This window comes from Schistocerca piceifrons, chromosome 10, assembly GCF_021461385.2.
Source record: "Schistocerca piceifrons isolate TAMUIC-IGC-003096 chromosome 10, iqSchPice1.1, whole genome shotgun sequence".
Lineage (NCBI taxonomy): Eukaryota > Metazoa > Arthropoda > Insecta > Orthoptera > Acrididae > Schistocerca > Schistocerca piceifrons.
The window spans coordinates 140,919,231-140,938,115 of NC_060147.1; positions in this window are offsets into that span (position 1 = coordinate 140,919,231).

Below are 18,885 nucleotides of genomic sequence, written 5' to 3' on the forward strand. Positions count from 1 at the left end.
GAGCGGACACGTGGCGCAGCCTTCTCCTTAATGACCGGCCGCCGCTGGCCATACACGGACGGCGGCGACCACTGTGCGGCACGGCACGCCTCCTTATCCAGCGCGTGCGACGCGCGTGTCGCCACACAGGCTGACGCACTGCGTGCTGGCACGCACAGCCACCGCAAGGTCAGGTCGTTCCTCCACAGCCTGAGCACACCCCAGCCGCAGGTGCCAACAGTGTTCCGTATTTTCTAGCAAAACGAATGTGAAAACAGGTTTCTCAGTTGAACATGCAGAGTCCCCCAGTACGTCTGTACCACGGTCTCCTTTTAAATTTTTTGAAACATCTACTAGATGGTGCTGTTAACGTGTGCCAGTACTTAACTTTTCTGAGTTTTTATTCTTAACTCTTTGGAGGTTGACGGAGCTCATGTGGCCCGCTGAAGTAGTTGTCGTTTTGAGCGCTGGGACGTCGACATTCCATCTGTCTCGTCCTACCAACTAGCGATGAGCTATCGACACTTGGAGAGAAGTACTGTGCGCCATGGTGTCGGTATATAGGAGGCTGTGAGTGTTGCAGTGGGGCGGTGTGAATCTGTAGCTGGCACAGCGCAGCATCTGGTCATTGAGGTCCGATCACCTTCTGGTGTAACTAAGCCTGTTTCTTACAGACCAAAGGCATTGTTTTGAAACGTTACTATCCTACCGACTAGTTCAGCTGGTTTAAACGTAATTTATATTTAGTGAGACATTTATGGCCTAGTAGCGGCGTGCATACAACGTAAGAAACGTCGGTATGCGATACGGCAGCGTCACCTTGAAATGTTGTGGATTCGGCATTTCATATTTTAAATCGTACTTAGAATGAATATGTTTTGGCACTGATTTCCTATACGCATGCCATATTTCCCATTCTAATGCAGTGAGCCTACAAAGAAAAATTGAGGATTGAAAGTCCTAAATTCGCATGAAAACATGGACGTAGTCCGTTTCGTGGCATACACGTCTCCTACTTCACCTATGTTCGGTATGAGTTAATTTAGGATGTTTGTTAGTAGTCAGAGAATTTTATTTCATACACTGCATTTTGTTTCTTTTTGACCTTATATTTTTCAAAAATATTTAAATTATATTGTGAAGAAGAAAGGATTGAAACAACGACACCTCAGCGAATGGCCAAGTAGTTTGTTTATAGCCAGAGTTTAAACAAAATGGTTCAAATGGCTCTGAGCACTATGGGACTTAACATCTACGGTCATCAGTCCCCTAGAACTTAGATCTACCTAAACCTAACTAACCTAAGGACAGCACACAACACCCAGTCATCACGAGGCAGAGAAAATCCCTGACCCCGCCGGGAATCGAACCCGGGAACCCGGGCGCCAGAGTTTAAAAACAGTGTGTGTTGAAAAATGGAAATTTCACGCGAAAGTTTTCGTTGGATGATTTTTTTAGCGCTTTCATAAAAGGCCTCGAGTGGTTTCGTCCAACTTTTCATGATCTGTGTTTTTCACAAAACAGTGTTTAGAATCAGTCAGGAGAATTTCGTTGCGGTCATGCTTCCGTCACCGAAGAATGTCGTTAAGGTTTGTCAAAATCCGCTGTTGTTCGGAAAAATGCCGTTGCTTGGCGCAGCTTGACTGAAGACGTTAACCATGTGAGCTACGGCGAGGCAGACGCCCTCTTAACCACGACGACGGCTGAAGTACATCCATTTAGGATGGATATTATGCCCGCCCGGCTAGCCGCGCGGTGTAGCGCGCTGCTTCCCCGGAACGAATCCGCCCGGCGGAGTAGTGTCGAGGTCCTGTGCGCCGGGCAGCTTGTGGATGGTTTTTAGGCGGTTCTCCATCTGCCTCGGCGAATGCGGGCTGGCTCCCCTTATTCCGCCTCAGTTACACAATGTCGGCCATTGCTACGCAAACACTGTCTCCGTGTACACGTATACCATCATTACTCTACCATGCAAACATTTTGGGGTACTCGTCTCGTATGAGACACTGCCGGGGAGGGGGGCGGGGGGGGTGGGGGGGGGTGCTTTCAGTGCGGGCCGAACCGCACAATAACCCTGGATTCGATGGGGGCGGCGGTGGGGTGGGTGGACTGCTGTGGCCTATTGTGGGGTTGTGAACCACTGAGAGCTACGGCGGGACGAAGTCTGTCCGTCGTTTCTAGGTCCCCGGTTCAACACACAATAGAATGAATATGTAGCTGCGAAAAATATCTAGCCGGCCGGAGTGGCCGAGCGGTTAAAGGCGCTACAGTCTGGAACCGCACGACCGCTACGGTCGCAGGTTCGAATCCTGCCTCGGGCATGGATGTGTGTGATGTCCTTAGGTTAGTTAGGTTTAAGTAGTTCTAAGTCCTAGGGGACTTATGACCACAGCAGTTGAGTCCCATAGTGCTCAGAGCCATTTTTTTTGAAAAATATCTGTTGACGATGTAGTGCCCAAAAACAGAAGAAACCAATGTCAGCTGTCAACTGTCGTAAGAAAATAGTGAGGAAACATAGAACAAGTGCAAAACCTGAGGACAACATGACAGCATCTGAGAAAAGTTGTTTGTGAGTTCCAAGAAGGAAAAAAAGAGGTGGTTTTATAGTGATTAATATTCTTGTGGGTATTATGCCGCGTCATTGCTAAAAACTAACAGCAATAATAAACTAAAACCGAAGTTTCATGTTGTTTTAGCAATGACACGGCATAATACCCAGAAGAATTTCAGTTGCTATGACACCGGCCGCGGAGGCCTACGTTCCTATAAGACGTTGTTCGCAAAACATTCCCACGCAATCGATAGCTTGTGTCGTACCTTGCACAGGGCACGACAAGAACACTGCTTTACAGTATCTTAGAACAGTTAATGCTGAGTTTTATGCCGCAGTTTGTTTGCCGCAGGTCGCCGATGAAATCAGGTGGAAGAACGGAGTCATTGCGGCAATGTACGCTGTCACACAGGAGGCCAAACAGTCGACTATTAAACGGAGAAAAACAGACAAATATTGTTTCGTGGACCGGGTAACGTATTCTATTTATTCCGTTATGGCCGACGGAGATAGACTGGACACCGATTTTCGTCGAATGTGAAAGAAGCAAGAGTCCTTCCAAGACAATGTTTTTGAGAAAAGTTGACCGCAGATTCGTTGTCGAACACCTGAAGTAGTGTATAAACTTGATGTGGGAACGTTTCGAACAAACAATTAAACTACTTGCAGCAGAATTATTTTTGCGAAACCTATTTTGGGGAAGAAAGACGCGTACCTGTGGGCGGAATACAGCACTTTCTGGCGACTGCCTCCTGATGTTGGGAAGAGGCGCGCAGAGCTTGGCGTGGCGGCCACTGGATTAGCTTCAAGACAAGCTCTGTCGACGGTTTCACATAAGCCCACTGGACAAAAAAATTTGTCACCCCCGGAGAAAACGCTGCGAGCATCGTTTTTATGCTGTGTTAATTCCGGCCGCTGCACTTGATAACCGCCTGGATTCGGTTACGAAGTGAATGCACAAGGTTGTGAAGGTACGTTGCCAGCAGATTAAGGTTATCGCTGAGGATTTGACTGCGCAGTTCCACCAAGCTGCGGGGATGCTGATGCCGGTGCTTTGCTCGATGTTCCAACATCTCCCACGGATTTTCAGTGAGGTCCAGTCGAGATGTAATAGGGTCGGGGGAGTGTTCAGAAAATCAGCCACATGTTCTTCCGGCCCGATGAACTTTACTGAGGTTGCCCTTATGCGCGTCTCTGAGCAGTTTGCGTTAACTGTTCGACGATACTGTAAAGCAGTGTTCTTGTTGTGTCCTGTGACCCACTGCAAATGTTCACTACGTGCAGTTCCCGTCGCGGTGATCTCTCGCTAACACGATAGGCGCACGAGCACTGCCAGCAGCAATTCTTGTCGGCTTTGGAAGCGATTTTGATTCACGGGCCGTGAAGCCCGTTTCCTGTCCCTCCAGTTAGGAATTGTTTCCGGCCACAATTCTGACGTCGTGTTGCACGGCCACGCGTGTTAACAGGACTACTTCTAGGCATGTTGAATAGTCTGCAGCGAAACGCCAACAAATTCAGCAGTTTCACAGATCGTATGACCATGGGTTAGGTCGAACATTATTGCCCCTTTTTGCCACTCTGTCACGTGCTTGGATTCACCCATTTTCGTGTACAAAGTCGGATTGAAACACAGATACCTCACAGATTCCCTGTCTTGTGCTCACATAGAGGCAAGTGCACCCACGTTTGACCCAGTGACACAACCGCTGCGCCAGCTGTAAAGGCTTAGCGACGCACCTGTGCGTGCATACACTGGGCATACAGTGGCGACTAATTTTTTGCCCGGACACCTTATGTTGTCAAATTGCGTTCTATTCGTATCTGTCGTTTTAAACGATTTTTTTTTCATTCGACGGGATATCCAAGATGTAACGATCTTTTGGATATATATATATATATATATATATATATATATATATATATATATATGTGTGTGTGTGTGTGTGTGTGTGTGTGTGTCCGCAGCTCGTGGTCTCGCGGTAGCGTTCTCGCTTCCCGAGCACGGGGTTCCGGGTTCGATTCCCGGCGGGGTCAGGGATTTTTCCTGCCTCGAGATGACTGGGTGTTGTTGTGTCGTCTTCGTCATCATCATTCATCCCCATTCCGGTCGGAGGAAGGTAATGTCAAACCACCTCCATTAGGACCTAGCCTAGTAAGGCGGCGCGGATCTCCCGCGTCGCTCCCCTACGCTCTGTAAAGGAGTATGGGACTCATCATCATCATATGTGTGTGTGTGTGTGTGTGTGTGTGTGTGTGTGTGTGTGTGTGTGTGTGATTAACAGAAAGACATCACGAGGTTGAAAGTTAACTTTATCTACGTAATCACGTAGGTCGTTTGAGCCTTTGTCACAGCTGTCCACGAGCTTTCGAATTCTCGTCTCGTAGAATGAGATTTTCACTCTGCAGCGGAGTGTGCGCTGATATGAAACTTCCTGGCAGATTAAAACTGTGTGCTGGACCGAGACTCGAACTTGGGACCTTTGCCTTTCGCGGGCAACTGCTCTAGCAACTGAGCTACCGAAGCACGACTCACGCCCCGTCCTCTCAGCTTTACTTCCGCCAGTACCTCGCCTCCTGCCTTCTGCAAGGTTCGCAGGAGAGCTTCTGTAAAGTTTGGAAGGTAGGAGACGAGGTACCGGCGGAAGTAAAGCTGAGAGGACGGGGCGTGAGTCGTGCTTGGGTAGCTCAGTTGGTAGAGCACTTGCCCGCGAAAGGCAGAGGTCCCGAGTTCGAGTCTCGGTCAGGCACACAGTTTTAATCTGTGTCGTTTCGTATTTGGCTGCCGACAGTCCACTGAGGCTGTTATCCACTGCGTTCTTCACTTTGGCGTCCCATACGAAACGCTTCGCGCCGAGACACCTGAACCGTCTTGAAGTTCCGCCTTCCGCGACTTCGTTCACCGCTGTTCCTTTGAATACGCGTTCGGCGCGTGACTAACGTCGGTGTCGCGTTTGGTGCGTTCGTCCGTTGCTGAGCGTTTCACACCACCTTCTCACGTTTCTGTCCTCCAGTTACTGTCCGCACCGTACACTTAATTTAATTGGCAGCTCGCCTCAACATATGAACTTCCAAGTACCGAACAGTATCTCTCACCTGGCACTAGGTGGGGCCTTGAGCCACGGAGCTCATCCGATACGTTTACAGGAGGCTCAACGGCAACTCGTTCAGATTGGCAGCCGCTCGAGGCCGGTACGAGGTGCCGCGGAAACCTCTCCACGGCGAACAGAAGCGTCGTGTATTGATCTGCACAGTGTCGTCGTTAATTCCGGAAGCACCCTCGTTCACGCAGTCATTCACCGTCTTCCAGCGTTTGTATGATAAAAGTAAGGTACACATGTAGGTGTGGTTTGTAAATTGATGGAGACAAATCACCTGCAAATTGACGTGAAAAAGGAAACCACATTTCAAGAATTTTTTTTCATAGTTACAGGAGGACAACTTAATACTAGATATAGTTGGTTAGTGTAATACTTAGTATATGTATATTCTAAGTGCTACACTAACCGGCTATATCTAGTATTAAGTTGTCCTCCTGCAACTATGAAAAAAAACTTATACATAGACACATATATAGTCTCACAAGCTGAGGGAATTCACATTTGTAAAACTGTTAAATTGTTTCGCGTATTTCTTGGCCCCATTTCCTTACAGGCAGCACCGTTTCCTGTTTTTATAATGCACGGACTCTTAAAAAAAACTCATGGCGAGACGGATCGCGGGAGTGACAGAGTGAAAGAGCTGGAGTGATTCCTTATCATTACGAATATAAGTAAGCACAGTGTTTACTGCATCTACGTATCTAAAATTAACTTAGGGGACCGTCAATTAATTACGTGGGCTCAGAATTGAGGGGGGGGGGGGGGAGCGGCAAAATCTCACCAAATCTCATTTAAAGGCAGAGGGGATGACAGTCTCACGTCGGTTTTTTAAATCATTGAATATACATTATGATAATGGATAATATTTTCTTTTATGAAATTAACCACAAGCGTAGACAGTACTGAAGTCTCCATGGCCTCTCTGAAGTAAACGCGGTGCTTTTGCACGTTTGCGTACCGGGGATTCTCCGACTGGAAGCGAGTGCCGCACAAGTGTCAGATTTCATTCGCCGACTTCCCTGCCTCGCCAGTCGAAATCACCGAGTGCCAGTGAATGAGTCGGTCGTACTATTCTGCAGTGCATGTGAAGCGGTCATCAGATTGTGTAAAAGCTTTTACAATGCTTATGTTAAGCGGCCTGCTGACAAGTCGAAACAGACGTCCGAGCGGGAAGTGAATCATTTGAAGTAGGAAGCTAAACTGAAGTTCACGGACATGAATTCTCTTAGCGACCATATAAACCAAGAGACTGAAAAGCTACGTAATCATACGGTTCAAAGGAAGGTACACACGATGTTTTCTTTCACCTGCAAACTGAGGAAAGGTAAAATGACATTTAGTGTATATAACGTATGGAAAGGTCAATTTTTTAGGGATCCGTCAAAACCGTTATCACTATTTTCGTGGAGCTTTTTCGTCCGTTTGTGTTTGTCTCTACATCAGTGCGCTTACCATCACATGTTAAAGTACTGTTTAATACACGTTCTAAATAAACCTTGTTTTTAAAGAGTTTTATGCAAAATCTGAAATTCAGTTTTTACGTATTTATACCGGACTACGGAATAAATCAACGCGATGGGGACAGGTGTATCACAATACATGTCACCAAGGGAGGAGGGGGAGCCAAGATTTTTAAGAAAGAAAAACAAAACAAAAAAACTCACGCAATTTATGGACGACCCTTTACCGATAGCTGCGTCAAATGGGCCGAGACGCTATTGTCTTCGGATTAATGACATACTGCCATTAAGTGATTCATTATCCTCTTTCATTTTATATGTTTTTACGACGTGTTTTGTTGACAACGCAAAGGGAATGGCTTGCAGCAAGCACCTTTGATGTGAGGATGACCACTGAGCGGCCGAAACCGCGAATCGTCACTTCATTATTAAACGCTCATCTGCTTCTGTCTAACAAATATAAGAAAAAAGAAGACAAAACAGGTGTGAGTTCTCTCTAAAGCTGGCTACGACAGGAAGGAAAGACAATATAGAGCGGTTTCATTTGAACTGTTTCGATGTTGTAATTGCCATCATCCGCCTTCGTAGGGTGTGCAGCCAGTATGGCGAATGCGTGTTTAAATTACTCTAACAACCTAACCGCGCCCCTCTCTCTCTCTCTCTCTCTCTCTCTCTCTCTCTCTCTCTCTCTGTGCGTGTGTGTGTGTGTGTGTGTGTGTGTGTGTGTGTGTGTCGTGCGCGCGCGCACGCACGCACGCACACGCACACACACACACACACACACACACACACACACACACACACACAAGCTGTATACAGCTGCAGCCGCGGTGTCTCTTAACGAACGACCTGTCACGCGCCGCATTTAGCAGTTAGCCAGTGGGTGTAGAGTAAATCGTGTGATGCACGCAAGAATCAGCGGGTGACGGGCAAAATACAGGCTAAACGCTCGCTCGCCGGTTTTAATAGGGGTTGGGATGGCCGGAGGGGGCATCGCCCGCTGTCGCGCAGAGCTGGTAAGCGATGTCCGGTTGTCCGGGTGGCGTGTAATACGGGAGGCGTTCAATAAGTAATGCAACACTTTTTTTTCGCGACCAATTTCGTTTGGAAAAAAGAGGAATTTGTAGTGCAATACGAGGGAACATTGCCGCTTCAGCCCCTATAGCTTCGTTAGCACACTGGACTCGCATTCGGGAGGACGACGGTTAAATCCCGCGTCCGGCCATCCTGATTTAGGTTTTCCGTGATTTCCCTACATCACTCCAGGCAAATGCCGGGGTGGTTGCTATGAAAGGGCACGGCCCACTTCCTTCCCCGTCCTTCCCTAATCCGATGAGACGGATGACCTCGCAGTTTGGTCTCTTTCCCCCAAACAACCCAACCCAACCCCCTATAGCTTCATCAAGTTCCCTTAGGTGGCGGCGACATACGTAGTGTCTGTAACGGAGGTACACTCCAGGCAGACAGCTGTCATTGAGTTTCTTTTGGTGGAAAGCCAGATCACCGCAGATATTCGCATACGCTTGCAGAATGTCTATGAACAAAAGCACGGTGAGTCATTGGGCGAGGCGTCTGTCATTATCGCAAAAAGATCACTTAAACGCGTCCCGTCTCCTGCGCGCCGGCCGGCCGCACACGGCTGTGACTCCTCGGAGGTTGAACGTGCGGACACTCTCACTCGAGGTGATGGACGGGTCACAAACAGACACCTCACTGCTCAGCTGCACGTCTGTCTTGGTAGTGGTGCAAGACCCGTCCACCAGTGTGTACCCGCTAGGTTCCTAGCCGCCTGACAGACCACCTTAGAGCCGGCCGCGGTGGCCGTGCGGTTCTAGGCGCTGCAGTCCGGAACCGTGCGACCGCTACGGTCGCAGGTTCGAATCATGCCTCGGACATGGATGTGTGATGTCCTTAGGTTAGTTAGGTTCAAGTAGTTCTAAGTTCTAGGGGACTGATGACCTAAGATGTTAAGTCCCATAGTGCTCAGAGCTAGCCAGAAGACCTTAGAGAGGAACGAAAGACCATCTGTGATGAAATGTTTGCGCGTTATGAGGATGATGGTGACAATGTTTTGCGAAACATTAGCGAGGAAAGATTGATTGGTCACTTTGAAGCGGAAACAAAACAGCTATCCATAGAGTGGCACCAGACCACCTCTCCTCCGGAGAGAAAGTTGAGTGGCGCACCCCCAGCCGTGGATTCGTTCAAATGGCTCTGAGCACTATGGGACTTAACTTCTGGGGTCATCAGTCCCATAGAACTTAGAACTGCTTAAACCTTACTAACCTAAGGACATCATACACATCCATGCCCGAGGCAGGATTCGAACCTGTGACCGTAGCGGTCGCGCGGTTCCAGACTGAAGCGCCTAGAACCTCTCGGCCACTACGGCCGGCCCAGTCGTGGATCTGAGGTGTGATTCTGTTTGATGTCCTCCCTCGTGGTGCAATGATCGTCTCTGAACCGTATTCTGCTGCTACCATCAGGAAATTAGAGAAACGTCTTCAGTGTGTATGTTGCCACAAAAGTGCAAACGAACTTCTCCTTCTCCATGGCAACGCAAGCCATTACAGAAGGCTGCGCACCCGAGAGGAGCTCACAGAACTTCACTGGACCGTTCTTCCTGACCCCCCGACTACAGACCGGATCTCACACGCACGGACTTCCATCTGTATGGCCCAGTGAAGGATGCACTCCGCCGAAAGCAGTGCGTGGATCGGAGGGAGGCTACTGATGCAGCAGGCCCTCGCCGTAAGGTGGTGCAAGGCCGTCTCGGAGATCGTGTTGAAAAATTGGACTTTGTAGCGCAAAGAGTGGGGAATAATATAGTCTGCTGGAAACCTGAATAAAACCAACCTGATTTCATAGAATAATGTGTGGCATTATGGAACGCCTCGTATAATTCGCAGCTTCCGACTTGCAGAGAGCGCTGTCTACCTGTTACGCGCAGTTGTTTGTCACGGGAGGTGGTGAAGAGAAAACGAGGTGGTCATCTGACCAGAGCGAACGGAGCCACACTGATACAGCGTGTTGTGGCGAACGGAACAGCAGCTGTGCACAGTGGAAACGGTAACCATTTACGAGGTACAACCGTGGTGTAGAGGAAGTCGCGACGAACAATTTCGTATAGGACTCGCGTGGAAACAGCCTCAAACTGACCTGCAAGAACCATCTGAGGTGCAACGCATGTGCGTTGCGCGATGTTTTCTAAATCCGCCCCCTTTCCTTCCCTCCGTCCCTCTCTCTCTCTCTCTCTCTCTCTCTCTCTCTCCCTCCCTCCCTCCCTCCCTCCCTCCCTCCCTCCCTCCCTCCCTCCCTCTCCCATCAGCTTCGTCGGCTATTTGACGAACATTATTTATTTAAACTTTCCCCGCTTGGGTAATGAAAAAAAAAAGAATTTTTTGAATGTTATGCATAAGGTAATTACGTTTACAATTACATCTCAACTTAAGCCTTACAAGGGCAGTAGTTTCGTAGTAAGTAGACGAGAAAAACGATACTAATTAAGTTTCAATTTTATGCTGTTAAATTTCACAAAATTCTGAGGTTAAACTCATACAAAGACCAATTTTACTAGTTGCAGGTGCACGACTAAGGCGGTGCCGTAGTAACAGGCCAGAGAATGAGGGCCAGTGAGAGGTCTGCTGCACTCGCAAATCTTTGTACAGTAGCGGCGAGAAGTGCTGTGAACAACACTCTCAGAATACTTGCCGGTGGGGTGTGGGAGTGGAAGTGGGGGTCCGTGTGAAGGTAACGTTTGTAAATTACTCGTGAATGACTCGAAAACTACGGCTTCGAGACGGAAACGTGTCACAGTACAGAACTGATGTACATTAAATTTCCCACAAACAGAACCTGTTCACCTTTTCCTCTAGGACTAGCGGTTTGCGCGCAGAGAGCGAGACACTACTGGAAACTTCTCGCATCGCGAATGCGCTGTACCTCAGCTGGTTTCTGTAGGCCAGTTTCCCGACTTGACAGGCGACGGAAGCCTCGTACCGAGTTGTTCGTCTCGGCTTCCTGTGCATGACTGTTGTAGGTTCTAAACAATTGCCGTTTATACACTGTGTATTCATTTGCGGATTCTTCGACGATTTCATTGCGCTTGCTGTAAGAGGAAAAAGATATTTTTCAGAGTGGCGCTCCCCTATAGGATCACTTTGTTGTCCGTTCGTTTGTCTGACTGTTAAAAACCCTTTTTGTCAGAAACGGGTAGAAGTATCAGTTGAAATGTATGTCACACACTGAGGTCTGCGGTCCCTCTGTGGTGGTAAAAATTGTAGCTTCTAAATGAATTCAATCAAAAGATATGACTATCTGTGTCATATTTTTTATGCTCGCAAATTTACTCGTCAAAACGTGTAGGGCGACATCTGGCGAAGAAGGAAGGCTTCCCAGTACAATTAAAGGCGAAAAAAAATCAGTAAAATTGTTTTTTTAATTATGTGAGACGAAAAAACCTTCTTCCCTCATTTGTTATCCGACTTTAAGGTTAAAATGAAAATATTGCCAGAACCGGTATCTTGCCGGTATCAGTGTCGATAACAGGCAAAACTCGTCGAGATTGTCGATTCCCGGAGATGTATGAACTGCCTCTAGACTGTACATGTAATTAAGGTTTTACGGAAGCCTTAGAGCGCCAGCCCCACTCGCACCTGTCCAGTTTCTTAGATGTGTTAAAACTCAGGTACAGTGCGTTGCCGTAAGAGCGGAGACATTAGAAACGAGCTACTTGTGCCTGTATACGCGCTCCAGCACAGCACGCCTAGGAAGGAGGACTGTTGTCCACAGTGATGTAGAACGATGTCACAAACAGTGCTGTAGTGGCGAGGGGCTAGAAGGTAAGCAGGTACGAGAAGGAAAGCGTACAGGTGGAAATATTTGAAGATAATTGTATGCCATTGTGTTGAGAACTTCTTCTGCTGTTCTCATTCCGTAGACTTGTCGGCAGTATTCCTCTTTTTGCATTTTTCTCTTTCCTCCGCGAGTATCTTCAGTGCAGACTGTCTTGTCGTATTTCAGATCTCATTTTATGTGGCTGGTATCTTGGTGTTCCCCGTGCATTATTCTCAGCCACTTTTCCTTTTGTGAAGGGCAGCATCAGAGTAGGTGTCCAACCCATCGGTCCCTCTGTTCCTTGTTAGTGCTGCACAACCGTATTTTATCTCCTGTGTCGTTGAAACTACTTCACTGGTCATGTTCTCTGTCCATCAGATCTTTAGGACTCTTTCTCAGTAGCATGGACGAGATAGTGACGGACAATCCGTATTGTCGACGTGTTTCCGAGTTGTGAGACTTGTTTGTGGGCGTGCGTTGTCGTGTTGGAGCGCAATTTCTTCTGGAATCTTGTCAGACCGAATATGTCGGAAATGCTTCTAGAGTTTGTTCACAGCCTTAACGTGGGCCTCTGACTTACTGGATCGCCCTTTGTGGCAACACAACCACGAGGATGCCACCGTCGTTATCTCAAAAGACTGTCATCATGACTTTGCCAGCAGAGGCAGCTGTATTGACTTCCCTCTTTGTCGGTTGCGGGTGGTGCCACTCCAGTGACTGCCTTCTTGTTTTCGTCTCCCAGTCGTCCACCCAGGTTTCGCCTCCTGTAACGATACGTGAGAGAAACGCATCTCCATTAACTTCAAGCTGCTGCAACAGTTCAGGTGGAATGGCGTTTATTTGAATCTTGTAGCGTGTTGTGAGCAATTGTGGATCCCGTCTTGAATATCGAAGAGTCTTAACATTTTCGCACGCACTCACAATGCTCACCGATAGCTGCAGAGCCAACTGTCGAGTTGTTATATGTCGGTCTGGACGGATAACGGCATCCGCGCTGTTCTCCATGTCTCTGCCAGTGGCTTTGATAGGACGTCTCCAACGTGGCCGATCACTGAGCCGAGCTTCTGCACTTACTGACGCTTTAAGTCCGTCTACCAATCTTCCAACAGTACTCCTGAATCATTACCACACAATGCACTCAAATGTTTATAGTCGTTCCTCACTGTTTCATTTTTCCGAATTGACAATTTCCGAGATAAAAAATGTTCAAATGTGTGTGAAATCTTATGGGACTTAACAGCTAAGGTCATCAGTCCCTAAACTTACACACTGCTTAACCTAAATTATCTCATGGACAAACACACACACACCCATGCCCGAGGGAGGACTCGAACCTCGGGCGGGACCAGACGCACAGTCAATAACTGCAGCGCCTGAGACCGCTCGGCTAAACCCGCGCGGCTTTCCAAGATCAGTTGCAAGCAGTATAATGTATATTGAACGCACAACTCTCACGTCGCCACATGTCGATTTTGTTTACGCCATTGATAATTGCAACAACAAAATAGGAACGATATAGATTTTTGTTTACAGCGCTGGCGACAACATGAAAAGCCTCCACTGGGAACATTACGCGTAATTTAACTTGCCTAACACTTCATCCTGGACAATTTCGCGTGTAGTGTTTACAGCCGGGAGTAATCCTTTCATGTCACAGCCGAGGTGCACTATATATGCCAATAAAACTGGCAGAGTGTGGCGAGGAAGTTTTTTACCACGCAAGCGCAAATTGTGGAAGTACGTGCACTGACAAATGTACACGAGGTAGTCATTCTCGGCCTTCTCTTTTTACAGACGACGTCATGATTTCCGCAAGCGCTCGATGTCTAGCGTGTGTACCGACAGATCTTCAGAAAAGACTAATTCCACTGTTTGGTTTGCGAATTCATGGGGAAATGGTTCTTTCTTCAAACTATTGTACGGCTTCCATTCGTCGGTTATTACTTTGGTAAAGTGCTTAATAAGAGGCACTGCTGTTACTTTATCCCTCGAATACACTTTAATTACGAAACACTTCCTCGAGTCCCTTTCAGTACTCCGAAACACCCATATTTGTTCAGTTTCGTTTTTCAAAAGTCGTCTTTGCCGGCATTTTCGAGATGCAATACGAGATTCATCTATTTATACAGCATTGTTTTCACCACCTTTAACAGCATTATCATTAGTCACAATTACGTAACCTACCCCACGGCAAAAACTGTAGTGATCGCAAACAGCGTTACTGGATAATCCAGTTTCTGAAGCCGGTTTTCCCAGTGTGTATACTTTAATGCAGCAAAACGTGTCTCTTCTTATCTCAGTTCTTTTCCGCTGTTTGGTTCAGTATAACTGGAACGGCAAGTCAGTGTCGCTTGTTTGTGTACCCAGCCTGATACAAGTTGCCCCGTCGCAATCCACACAGTTCCTTAAGTCACCACTCGGCAGGAGATTGTATTCCCAACAGAACTGCAAACAATTTTGCAGAGTACTCATTCATGGAATTAACTCACGCCATGTGGGAGTAATACGCTATCGGCTGCAGTCTTATGTATGAGATTAGTGAAATTAGATGTTCCGTTGTCGATGAAAGTGTGTCAGAAATAATCGCAATTATTTTGCAACCGCTACTGCAACGCTGCCATGCGGCTGGCGTACATAAACAAAATCATACCTGGCGCCGTCATATACATATCGCTTGAAAGTGACTCGGAAGTTACCTCCGCAACCAAGTTACGTCCACAACCAAGCTATCGGTCAATATGTGTAGCCACTGCTTTGATTTTCTTTTTTTTATTTTCAGTTGCAAGTAAACAGACGTAAATAACAAGATGGTTGGAAACTTGTCCTTCGTGCACATACAGTCGAATTTAAAGTTTTATCGGAAATGTGAAAACATGAAGGTAGTGGAGAGGCGATGGCGGAAAGAGTTTGGTACTGCGCCACCGTCACGTGTGACAACGTAATTACGAGACAAATCTGAGATGGAAGGAAGTGTGCCTGATATGAAGAAGGGACACCGTGGCAGGAAGAAATCAGTAGCGGACGAAACGGGGTGGACGCTGCGGTAGAAGCTTTCACAAGATAAAATCAAACTATATGGTTCCTGAGACTTCGTCAAATCTATCTCGCTGTTCGGGTTTAGGGTGTAAGGTTGCCGATTTTGCACATGACGTGATGTTAAATCAGTACTAATACACCGAATAATAATTGATAATTGGCCCACCGGTAGGAGAGAATGGACACAGAAAAGGAAGTTGTGTGTGTCATGTCAGAGGCTGGAACACGGCCGGAACCCCTAAGGAAGGTGTTTATGTCACGTTAGACTAACGGGATGGCCGCGGCCGGACCCCTTGTCGGCTGGCACTTCAGACCACCAAAGACGTTCGGAGAGGCTGGGCCATCACAACAAGAAGCGAGAAGGAGCTATATATGAAAGAGAGAAAGACGATTTCGCGCCACAGTGGAAAATTTGCGGAAGACTGTGACGGGATTGGCGCAGAGCGCGTAGAGATACCTGTTAAAAGTTTGGCGGCAACAGTAACCGCGGGAGAATTCTGTGTCGTGGTTGGGTACCAACGCGCACGGATCCATGCGGCGATGAACGACCAGGTTTGGTTACTCTTAAAAGTCTGAATAGTGTAGAGGATACGACTCCACACACGTAGCATTATCTGTTCCTCTGAGAAGAGAAACAGATTTGTGCTAACTTGTGGTGTTCATATGCAATTCGAAGTTGTGTACCTTTGCTGCACGCACTTGAGTCGACCAACTACTCTTGGCATATGTGCAAGTAGCTTGAGTATTGACTAGTGACAGACTCCGCAATTGAACACTTGCGTACAGGAGTTTGCGGACGCAAACCACGTCCACGTTGGAGATTAAAGCTAAGCTCGCTCACGGGAAAGACGGCATCACGACGTTGGCTGGGCCGACCGTCGTAATCATCACGGAGAATTACGGTGATATTAGCAATCGTCAGCCAAAGTAGGGCACTGTAATTCTAAATGAGTTCTTATTCCGCTAGCTCTTTGACTGGCGCTCTCTGAGTCTGTGTCCGTTCAGTCAGAACTGCAATAGAGTCACTTGCGGGTCCAGTGTTGACGTAAGTAGTTAGGAAAGAGGATGCATTGTGCCAATGATGGGCTAGTTAGGTTAGCAAGTGTATTGGATTGTCATGTTACGCTAGAAATATTGCTCATCCTGTTTTCTGAATAAATCTTAATTTGGTATCATATGCTAATAACCGTGTTATTGATTTCGTAGATTTTTGTTTAATAATTAGAATGTAATGGTAATTTCGCTGCAAATGTTACTGAGGGCATAACCGCGCTTTTAAACAGAGCCAACTTAAGTCAGATATCAACTCATGATCGACTAAGATTACCAATAGATATTTTTCAATACATCGATAATTTTACAATAAACTCCCCGTACGTTCCAAGGGGAAATACCAAGTGGGCAGAAACGTGAGTGGGAATTTGGTTTGAGGGGGGAGGCATGCTAGGGTAATTCGTGCAGTTTTGCAAAGTCACTGTGGCGGGGTGACGCAGTGGTTAGCGAGGTGCCTAGTGGACAGGAGACACGGGTTCGAATCCTGTCCACGGTACAAAATTTCATTCTTCTCATCAGTCTGCATATGTATATTTCACAACAGCCCTGACGAAGCCGATACGGCAAACTGCGCGTGAATCGTGTGTAAGCAAGCAAAATCGAAACTCTTTCATCACCTCACCAGGTTGCGTCGTGCGATGAATGAGGGACAGGCGCCTCGAATTTTGTGAATGGATTTGCGGTACTGAGCTGTTGACTGATGTCCCTGTTTGATCTTATACGGCGACGTTTAAACTGAATGGAACGCTCAGTCGCCACAAGTGTGTGTACTGCGCGAGAGGTAATCCCCTTGGTTATTATTGGTGTTGCGTGGTATGTTTGTCAGAGGACTTGTGGGGTCATTCGTTTTTTAGAACGAACAGTCACAGGTGTAAAGTACCTTACCGTGTTGCGGGAAAGAATATTACCATCTGTTCACCAACTGTATTCGAGACTATATTTCCCTCAACAAGGTCGTGCACCTCACGTTACCATCGCTACGGGGCAGTTCCTGGTGAAGCATTTGTTGAGAGGTGCATAGGCTGCTAAAGTTTAGAGCTTCCACGGCGATCTCGCGATCTAACACAGACTTCTTTCTGTGAGGAACTGTAAAGGACACCGTCTACGGCAAAAGAAGCCACATACGCCGGATGACATGACAGAGGTTAAGGCGACAATAACATGACGTGTGTCCATCTGTTCCGCAACGTCACGTCACAGACGCTGTATTGCAGCCGTCTGAGGACGTTTTCAACATCTACGACAGTGAAACATCACCAGTGAAGTCGTCACCATGTATGTGACGGTGTAAACCCCTTTGTGACACACCCAGTGTTCAGAGCAGTAAAACGAATGGGGCCTTATTTATTGAACGACCGTAGTAGATTACAGCAGCTGCTTTGGAGTGACGTGTCAAATCGATGTCTCGTTCTCATCGGCAGGTGGCTCTGTATTTCTCTGCGAGGCGACCTGGTTGCGCATCAGGTGCGCAGTGTGCCAAAACATGGCGACTGCGCCCCTGCTAGGATGTGCCTGGTCCCCACCCAGAGAGCCAGTAGAGGTCGGAAGTGCGGTCCGTGAACGCGCTTAAAACTCGTCAGCGGCTCCTCTGACGTCATCTCCGAATCCGCCGTCAGCTGTTCTCAGTGAGCCGACTCGCGATCCTTCGCCGCTGCCCCTGTAACCGGCGACACGCACCCTACAGTCTGCTGTGGGGTACAAGAGAACTCGACCCGCTCGGGGAGTAGAGCCAGAGCACGAGTTAGCGAATTCAACCTAGGACTCGGAGCACCGCCGGTACACGCACATGGTCGGGGGCGACGACTGTCTACATACAGTATGACTCTAGCTCTCCCGCCGCCTGTATGTGTATCTCAGAAACTTCTGTAGGGGTTTTGATACCGTCTTACTAACAGATAGATTGAGCCACCAGAACGATTTGTCCATATGATGTATTACGCTGCGCCAGAAAAGTCGTCGGGCGATGGGTAATAAGTGCCCCCGTGCGAACCCGAGGCAGAGTCGCTGACACCGATCTGTTAGCACTAACTGTGGCCGAGCGGTTCTAGGCGCTTCAGTCCGGAACCACGAGGCTGCTACGGTCGCACGTTCGAATCCTGCCTTGGGCATGGATGTGTGTGATGTCCTTAGGTTAGTTAGGTTTAAGTAGTTCTAAGTTCTAGGCGACTGATGACCTCAGATGTTAAGTCCCATACTGCTTAGAGCCATTTGAACCATTTTTTGTTAGTACTAAATGTTGTTCTGTTGTGTGTGTGTGTGTGTGTGTGTGTGTGTGTGTGTGTGTGTGTGTGTGTCTCACTGTTTTTCAATACAAAGTTTTGGAAGCCTGCTTTTAAAGAGAAAGTGCCAACGGTCTAGCAGCGGTGGTAATACCGGTTCCCGTCAGAACACTGAAGTTAAGCTCAGTCGGGCTTGGCTAGCTCTCGGAAGGGTGACCGTCCGGTCTGCCGAACGCTGTTTCCAAGCGGCGGACTCTCTCAGCCCTTGTGAGGCAGATTGAGGAGCTACTTGATTGAGAAGTAGCGGATCCGGTAACGAAAACTGACAACGGCTGGGAGAACGATGTGCTCATCTCACGCCCCTCCATATCCGCATCCAGTGACGCCTGTAGCCTGAGGATGACACGGCGGTCGGTCAGTACCATTAGGGTCGTCCGAGACCCTTCCGGACGGAGTTTTAGTTTAGTTTTATTCAGAGAAAGTGCAACAATTGCGTTGAGACACACACACAAAGACACACACTTTCGACAGGTGGTTTCTCACGACAGTGGTTAAATTTTACAATAAATTTAGGGCAGTCGTCAAGAAATTACAGAAATAAACAGGGCGTTTCTAGGAAACTGATGAAAAGGATCATTAAATTTAAATAACATAAT